This window comes from Marmota monax, unplaced genomic scaffold (genome assembly GCF_021218885.2).
Source record: "Marmota monax isolate L192 unplaced genomic scaffold, Marmota_monax_Labrador192_F-V1.1 WCK01_AAM20220418_F8-fsc00001, whole genome shotgun sequence".
NCBI lineage: Eukaryota > Metazoa > Chordata > Mammalia > Rodentia > Sciuridae > Marmota > Marmota monax.
In genome coordinates this window covers 37,368,194-37,377,439 of record NW_026693777.1, presented here as the reverse complement: position 1 = coordinate 37,377,439, position 9,246 = coordinate 37,368,194, and the positions used below count along the sequence as shown (strand labels likewise).

Genomic DNA, 9,246 nt, shown 5'->3' with positions numbered 1-9,246 from the left:
GATCAGAAAATGAGGGTGTCACAGTCGGATTTGATTCTGAGTTTGAAAAGCTCTGTGCACTTAATGGGTCTACCTCTTACTATGGAACTGTGGACACTGAAGAATGAAATAAAATATATTTTTTTCTTTCAATTTATGTATATTACCTTTGTGAAAGATTACTAAGTGGTTAGGACAGAAATCATTGTAAAGTTGTTTGACACTAACTAATAAATGTTAAGTGTTTCTTTTGGCCTTTGTGCACTGTAAAAGAATTACTGAAACACCAAGTGCACTAGGAACCAAAAATCTGGGAACTTCTGAGATGAGCACTTAACACTCTTCACCAGCATTGAGATCATGGGACAGTTAACACTCAAAGCTCAGCTCCTGATTCCTCAACTATAAAATAGAGACAATAAGTCTAACTACCTTAGGCGCCATGATGAAGGTGAAACGTGATAATAGGAGTGAAGGATTTAGCACAGGGCTTGGCACACACTATGTGACCAATAAGCTCCAGCTTGTTTACATCCACAAAACCCTAGGCACCATAAGAAAAGTAATATTTAACCCTAATACTTCAGCTTCCAATTTATTTTTAAGCCTGTAGCTTCTCATATCAAATTCTGTTGCCATGGTACCTGCTGCAGTATCTGATGTCAACCAAGTAATTCTGAAATGAGGAAACTAATGATCCTGCTGAGGTTTGTCACAGAACTATTCAAATTACTTCACTGACACTCATTTTTAGTTTTTTGCCTTTGGAGGAGGGGGTATTGGGATCTAACCCAAGGCAGCATGCTTGCCATACGCTCCAAGCCCCAAGTCTTTTCATCTTATATTAGTTCAGAGATTGCTTATTCCTTTTGGTCAAAAGAAAAAGAGAGATGTTAGTCAATCTAATGATATTTTAAGAAGTAAATTTAAAACAAATTGTATCAAAATTATTCTCTTAAGTCTCTTGAATATTTCTGTTTCAAAAAGCTCTTGTGGCTTTAATTTTTTATCCATTTTGTTATATTTTATTTAAAATCTTTTGGTTTTATTGTGGTTTGTATTTTGAAAAAAAGCTAATCTTAGATCTAAGCTCTTATTTCCCTCCAAAAGATAAAATTATAGTAAGATTCTCAACTCCTCATTTAAAAAGACGAAAAACTTTCATTTTGAATGCTTCCCAGATTCCAAAGCGTTCATGAAAATGGCTGTTTACATCATTAGACAGAACTCTCCTGGCCTTCAGCATAGCTGGTAACTTTTCTGTCAGTTTCATATGGATTTAAACTTAACCAGATTTTTAACTTTAGGGAAGATAGAACAGATTTATATAAAGATGGAGAGAAAATCAACACTCTGTCTATACTGGTGATTCTCAGATGGGAATGGGAGAGAATTTTACATCTCAGGGGACATCTGGCAATAACTGACATTTTGGTTGTCTCATGGGGAACATGGGGAACAACATAGCAGCTAGGGATTAGAAGCCAGGGATGCAGTTAATGCACAGAGCAGCCCCCACAGCTCAACAAAGAAGTATCTGGCCCTAGATGTCAAGTATTGAGGTTGAGAAACCCAGTCTAGATATTATTTCTTTCCTTCACTGAATCACTCTTGTAAAAAAAAATGTCTGTCTTGTAATACCTCCTCTCTCAACCTAGAGGGTTATTTTGAATATTAGCTTCTGAGATTAGAAGTAATCATCAGCTATACAAAAACATCATGATTTTCCTCCAAATCAGTGATCCTCAGATTTCTTCACATTAAACCAGCTGGGAGACTTTCAAACCATATCAGTCATTGGACTCCATCTTCAGACCAATTGAATACAAATCTCCAGGGCTGAGACCAAACCACAGTATATTTTAATTTCCAATGTGTCAGGAATGGAGGATTATGAATATAAATGCACAGAAAGTCTATTTTCTATGCTAGTTCTGCTTACAAAGACAGAACTTAGGTACAGGATGGGAGATAGTGATGTCTCTCTCAATGTAGAAATGCTCTTTACTCCCTTCCCATGGGGTCATGTTGACTATTTGAATGAAGAGTATTTGAGCTGAGCATGGTGGCACATGCACATAATCCCAGTGACTAGAAAGGCTGAGGCAGGAGGATCTCAAGTTCAAGGACAGCCTCAACAACTTAGTGGGATCCTGTCTCAAAATATAAAAGTGGGGAGGGCATTGGAGATTTAGCTCAGTGGTAAAGCACCCCATGACCAAAAAAAAAAAAAAAGAAAGAAAAGAAAAAGTATTTGAGGTACTTACTTATGTTTTGATCACCCAAGATATTTTACTTTCATGGCCAAATTGCATGCATTTACAAGGTCTCAAGGTTTTTCTTAATCCTTTCTACAAAATTTCAAGAGAAAGAAAATTATTTAGCTTTGCTCCAGTAACCCACAGTTTCACTTTTAACTATCCTTCAATCTAAAGAGGATAGAAATAGTCTCACCATGGATTTCATGTACCAATTGAACCTGGATTCTTCTGAGCATCCTGAGAAGCCTATGGAAGGTTTTGAAGCCATTGTGATGGTGCATACCTATGATCCCAGTGACTCTGGAAGCTGAGCCAGGAGGATCACAGGTTCAACGCCAGCCCAGGAAACTTTAGTGAGATCCTATCTCAAAATAAAAAAAATAAAAAAGAATGAGGATGTATCTCAGTGGTAAAATGCCCCTGGGTTCATTCCTTAGTATTGCAGAATTGGGAGTTTCCAATTCACCCTCTACCCCTTTCACCACACTCCCAATCCTCCTAGCAAATACTGGTCAAGCAGATGGTTTGGGTGTGATGCCCTGGAGGTTAACAGATGTGAGTTCTGATGGAACAAGAGGACTGACCTTTCCCATTGCTGCTCTCAGACCAAAGCACATGCTCTGCTCCATCTCCCAACAAACAAATGGAGCTTCATGTGGCTGACTTTTAAACATTCCAAACCAGGATCAAAAGGCTTCTCAGAGTAAGGGGCAAGTAGAAGTCAATAAGAACTGATTTCAACATCAGGAAATGAACTCTATTTGGTAGACAATCTACCTTCCTTAGCTCAGGATTAAATATTAATTTAAGACTGGCATTTCAAAGCAAACAAACAAAAATGAAAGGCTTAGCCCTCAACTCTCCCAGAGTAGGTAACATTTATTCCCTCTTGATGCCTAATGCCCTTCTTGAAGGCCCACGAATGTTTAAAGAAACCTCTTTCTCTCTCTCTCTTGGATCATCAACTAAAAATGTGTTTTATCCACATGGGGCGGAGATTCACAGATATATCCTCAAGGGTTAGATAGTTTCCATTTAATGGATGCCATCAAGGTTCTGCTGTCATTTCATTCTACACAGTAGGTTTAGTTCTGACTATCTGAGTAAGGACTTTATAATTAAGTTGCCATCTACCCTCAGAACCCAAGATTGTCTGCGTGTTTATACTAAAACCCAGCAAAGGGCAAGTGATGTTACTGAGTGCTGCCCTAAAGCTTTGGCGGTGGTTCGATTAGAGAAGACGAGGAAAGGGAATCGTCATAGGGCACATATCACAGCAATCCCACCGTGCTTGTTTTGTGCATGGATGCACTGCACCGGCACCAACTGCACATGTCCCACCTTGAGACAACAGTCTATTATTACCAGGGACTAGAACTGACAGTAGAATATGGCATTCTTTTTTTTTTTTTTTAATGTTACTAGAAACTGAACCCAGCGGTGCTCTACCACTGACACCTAAAGCCCTTTTGAATTTCATCTTGAGACAGGGTCTCACTAGGTTGACCTTGGACTTGCATTCCTCTGCCTTGCCTCCCGAATTTCTGGGATTATAGGCATGTGCCACCACGCTCAGCTTCTATACTTGAGTCAAAGATTTGGTAGTCAGTATTAATACCATTTTATAATTTCTACTTGTGAAAATGGTCTCTGCTTTAATGTTTTTATTTAAAATATTAAAAATAAACTAAACTTAGAACTATATCAGAGGTTACTTGTTTCGAGCACTAAACTTAAGATCAGCCGTTTTGCTTGTGCAAATCATTATTTATCATATTTAACTGGTATTTTATTTTATATTTATTTATCTTTGCAGTGCTAGGGGATTGAACCCAGGGTTTCACACATAGTAAACAAGCACTGTACTTCTGAGTTCCACCCTAGCCCCTAAATGTTGTTTTTAATTTAATTTTCAATAGCCTTGTATTTTGTTTGCACTTAATGTACAAGTTGTTTTCATTTTATCTTTATGTAAGAGCCATAAGCAGATTTATGTTTATATTTAGATACCATAAAAAATATTAATGTAGAAATTCCTTGAGCACTTTTTAAAAAAAATATTTATTTTCCAGTTGTAGGTGGACACAATATCTTTATTTCATTTTTATGTGGTGCTGAGGATCAAACCCAGTGCCTCACATGTGCTAGGCAAGCACTCTACCCCTGAGCCACAACCCCAGCCCCCATGAGCACTTTTTTCCCCCTCTAAAGATTTACACATTAGTTAATGTTGAAAAATACAAGATTCATTTGTTTATCAAGGCAGGCAGATTGAAACCTAAGACTTAGAGTAGATCTGTGCTTGGAGTCTGGTAGAATGAACTTAGCCTTGCAGTTTTCACTCTGCTCAGAGGGTAGGGGGGCAGATGCACACACCTCCCCTGTCTGGACAGAAGGCTAACAGCAGCTGTATTTCCATCCCATTTCCCCAGGCAGCCTACTGAATACATGTTCAGTAAATAAAGAGAAGAAAGACAGAAATTTTTAAAAACCAAATTTTAAAAATCTTTAAATAACATTACAAACAAGAAAAATGTAGATTATAAATTTTATTTACTTTTGGTATGATTTCAAAACTAATACCTACAATTCTTTTATCTAAAAATCAACTGTAACCTGTTTCATTCCATAACCTCAGCCCCCTGCAAAGTCTTTCTAACCAAATATTTCTGGAAATTCTTTGTTTTACAGATGCTCAAAAGATGTGTGATGAGGGGTCTTGTGCTGCTCACAGATTCCTCCCTTTCCCCCCTGGTCCTCCACTGACTGGGTACTCCCACACCCTCATGCTCTGGGCTGTTGAGCTCAGAGCAGTGATGCACAATAGAGAGCTCCCCTCTTCTTTTTATGTAACATTCTGTTAGCAGGATACCAAAGTACAGTGACCTTGTGCTTTACTGTTTTACAGAATTTCTATTTAAAGAAGGAGGAAAAAAAAAAAAAAACCAAATCTCTCAACTTTTACTTACAGCTCTCTTCCGCAAGGATCAAGAGGTAAAAATTATAAACTCAAAGTAAAAAAATCTTTATAGTTCCTATACTATACAAGAATTTCACTCCCCAAAAGTAGAAACAACTTGTTTCACTGTATCATAGCTTGAGCAAAGCAATTTCCTATAGCCTTGCTGATATTTAACTTTTTTAAAAGATCATTTTATCTTTTGTAGCATGTTTAATCTGTTCACATTTACTAGAAAGTTACCAATAAATTCAAGGTCATAAAAAACTGATAGTGATACAAAATATTTTTTTCATAAAAATGTGATCTGTTTCTGGCAGAATGCCAGGGATTATTGCCCTATGGATAATGAATGGTTTTGCATCTATTAAGCAAATTCTCTTCAACATTCCTGATGACTTACATATTTAACTATTCTTTTGGATGCTCTGATAAGCCAATTGCAGCATCTTATTTCCTTGTTAATTAATGAATTAAGTAAAAAATATTTGACATATTTCATTTTTTAGAGTCGTTTTACATTCAAAAATATCCTTTAACATTGGTTTCCCTTGCTCATTCGATTAAAGACGGAACTGAATTATTATTCTTTCCTTAGAGGGGGTAGAGGAAGGGCTAAGGAGGAGGTGGGGAAGACTGATTTGTGTGTGTGTGTGTGTGTGTGTGTGTATGGTACTGGGGATTGAACCTAGGGGTGCTTTACTTCTGAGTGACATCCCCAGACTTTTATTTTTTATTTTGAGACAGGGCTGCACTAATTGACTGAGGGTCTCCCTAAGTTGCTGAGACTCAAACTTATGATCCTCCTGCTTCAGCCTCCCGAGTCACTGGAATAACAGGTATGCACCATCACACCAGGTTGGGAACATTCTGATTTTTCCAGATAAAGCCAGCATCAGGGCAGTGTGAGAAGTGCTTCACCAAGTGCTGTGGAAGCACCATGCAGGGAGGGGAAGGCCGACAGGCTGCAGGCTGGGGGAGCCTTCTAGACCAAGCCAAGTGCAAAGGGAAAGAGGGCATCAGGCAAGTGGAGAGTACAGAGTAGAGACAGTAACAGGGAAAATACTGTTCACAAGGGCTTGGGAAGTGTTGGTGGCTGTGCTGTGCACCTCATCCTCATTCATATGTTAAAGTCCCAGCCTCCAGTACCTCATAATATGACTGGGGAGATTAGATCTTTAAAGGTGTGATTTAGTTATGTTGAGGTCCTTAGGGTAGACCCTCGTATTAGTCAGCTTCCCATCACTGTGACAATGTACCTGAGAAAAACAACTTGAAGAAAGGTTTATTTTGGTTCATGTTTTCAGAGGTTTCAGTCCATGGTCACTTGACCCCATCATTAGAATCCAATGGTGCAACAGAATATCATGGTGTGAATACATGGCAGAGAAGAGCTGCTCATCTCATGGGAACTAGGAAGGAGAGAGAGGGCTGTGGTCACAGAATACTCATCAGGAGAACACTCGTGTGACTGATTTCCTCCAACTAGGCCCCACCTGCTAAAATTTCTACTGCCTCCCAACAGTGCCACAAGTTGGGGACCAAGCCCTCACCACATGAGACTTTGGGGGATATTCCAGATATGGACCATAAAGTGGATGGTGTCCTGATAAGAAAAGGGAATACAGACACACAAAGAGGGAAGGTCCTGTGATGATAGGGAGAATACCATCATCGATAGGCCAAGAAGAGAGGCCTTAGAAGAAACCAAGCCTGCTGACACCTTGATCTTGGACATCCAGCCTCCAGAACTGTAGGAAAATAGATGTCTGTTGTTTAAACCACCTTGCAAACTAATATGGGGAGAAAAAGCTTGAGACTTTTGGGAAACCAAAAGTAGTATTGAGAATCCTGTTATGTGGTGCCAATCTTAATTCTATCCAAAATTCTAGGTAGCATTAAGTGATTCATCAATAAAATTACTTAGTACAGCTATATGTAGTGGCTTGCGTCTTTATTTCCAACCATTCATGAGGCTGAGGAAGGAAGATCACAAATTCAATGCTGGTCTTGGAAGCTTATGAGACCTTGTCATAAAATAAAATAGAAGAAATTGGTTTAAGACAGCAGTAGGAAGACCATAGCCCAAGGGCCAACTGCATTTTTTTTGTATGATCCATAAGAATTAGTTTTTTTTAAAAAAAATGGTTCTAAAAACTCGAAAGAAGAATGATATTTTGTGACACTTAAGAATGATGTGAATTTATGACTTGAAAATCTGAGACAGGAGGATGGTATGTTCAAGAACATCCTGGATAACTTAGCAAGACCCTCACTCAAAATAAAATTTTAGAAAAGCCCAGTTCAGTGGTTGAAAATTTGCCTAGCATGGGCAAGGCCCTGGGTTCAATTGCCAGTACTAAAAAGAAAATTACTTGGTACATAGTGAAACTTTAGTTTTCACCCCAAGTTCTGTGAATTCTCTGAGTTCCCACAGTCATCTTGTTTGTTCCTTTATTATAAAATATAAGTCCTGTGTCTTTCAACAGCTAATCCATTTCTCCACCATAACCTATGAGTCCCTCAAAAATAGGGCTGTGGTGGCATTTCTTTGTATGTCTGGCACTTAGTGGATTACGATACTAGGTCTGTCACCTAGTAGACACATAAACCAATGTTTGTGGAACAAGGAATTTAATAAGTGAATAAACAAATAGGGGAAAGCTACTTCAAGCAAAAATATAACTTGTAGACAGTGTTTTCCCTTGGGGATTTAGGCTATCTAGCTAGAATTACTTAGTGCTCTTGAAGACAACTTTGCAGTGGCAGCTTGGTACCAGAGCTGACCTACTCAAAAGCCATTGCACACTGGCCCAGCCATGGGTACGAGAGTCTCTGCTCTAGTGAGGTTTTGGAGTGAAAGTGCCCTAGTGTCCACTGCCCCGGGAAATGTTCTAGGGCCTCTTTCCCAGACACTAGACTCTTGGTGAATACTGGAAAGAGAGATGCTAACTGAAATGAAAGGCTTTCTGTCTCAGACACATTTGTCACCAAAAGAATACGTCTTTCTTCATATAAACTGCTATCTCCTCAGGAGCTACCTGCTTGCTATATAAACTGTACAGAGGGTGGCAAATGTTTTTTGTAAAGGCAGGCAATGATTTGACTGTGTCCCCCAAAGTGTGCAAGTTGGAAACTTCATACCCATTAAAACAATGCTAGGAAGTAGGGCGCAAAGAGAGGTGCTTGGTCCAGCCTCATGAATGGATTATGATTTTTTATTATTAAAGGGCTTGAGGCTTGTGAGTTGAATCTTTCTCTCTCTCTCCCTCCCTCCTTCCCTCTCTCTCTCTCTCTCTGCCCTTTTGCCATGGCATGATGCAGCAAGACAGCCTTTGCCAGATATGGCCCCTCAGTCTTGGACTTCCCAACCTCCAAAACCATGAGCCAATAAATTCCTATTCATTATCAATTACCCAGTCTTGGGTATTCTGTTATAGCAGCACTAAAATACTGAGACAGTATAGTAAGCACTTTGGACTTTATGGGCTATAAAAGACCAAGACAGTATGATACATATTTTAAACTTTGGGCAGCTACAATTTAACTTTGCCATTGAAAGCTGAGGGTATAGTTCAGTGGTAGAGTACATGCCTAGCATGTACGAGGCCATGGCTGTGTTCCAATAAAACTCTGGACAATTAAATTTCATGCAATTTCTTTCTTTCCTTTCTTTTCTTTTTTTTTTTTTTTTTTTTGTTGTTGTTGTTTTTTGTGGTGCTGGCGATTGAACTCAGGACCTGGAACATGCTAGGCAAGGGCTCTACCACTGAGCTACATCTCAAGCTCTTTTTAAAATTTTACTTTGACACAGAGTCTCACTGAGTCACCCAGGCTGGCTTACAACTTGCAATCCTCTTGCTTTGGCTTCTTGAATAGTAAATTTCATGAGTCACAAAGTATCATCTTGTTCTTGGGTTTTTAAAATAGTCTTTTAAATCATCCTTAGCTTGTGGGCCACACAAAAAGAAATGGCAGGTCAAATTTAGCCTTTGGGCTATATAGTCTACCTACCCCTGCCCTAAACCAATATCTTCCCCTCGGCTT

At 39.0% G+C, this 9,246-nt stretch overlaps 2 long non-coding RNA genes across 2 annotated transcripts; one reads left to right on the top strand and one right to left on the bottom strand.

Annotated features, from left to right (window-relative positions):
* Positions 1–1,819: 1,819 nt before the first annotated feature.
* On the bottom strand, positions 1,820–2,947 carry LOC124104157 (uncharacterized). Its single transcript, XR_006855370.2, has 4 exons — positions 2,825–2,947; positions 2,434–2,601; positions 2,247–2,330; positions 1,820–2,132 (listed from the first exon to the last, which is right to left on the bottom strand). It is a non-coding gene; the product is annotated as an uncharacterized LOC124104157 (long non-coding RNA).
* A 2,196-nt stretch (positions 2,948–5,143) lies between these two features.
* LOC124104605 (uncharacterized) lies at positions 5,144–7,134 on the top strand. Its single transcript, XR_006855477.2, has 3 exons — positions 5,144–5,234; positions 5,947–6,038; positions 6,507–7,134. It is a non-coding gene; the product is annotated as an uncharacterized LOC124104605 (long non-coding RNA).
* Positions 7,135–9,246: the final 2,112 nt, after the last annotated feature.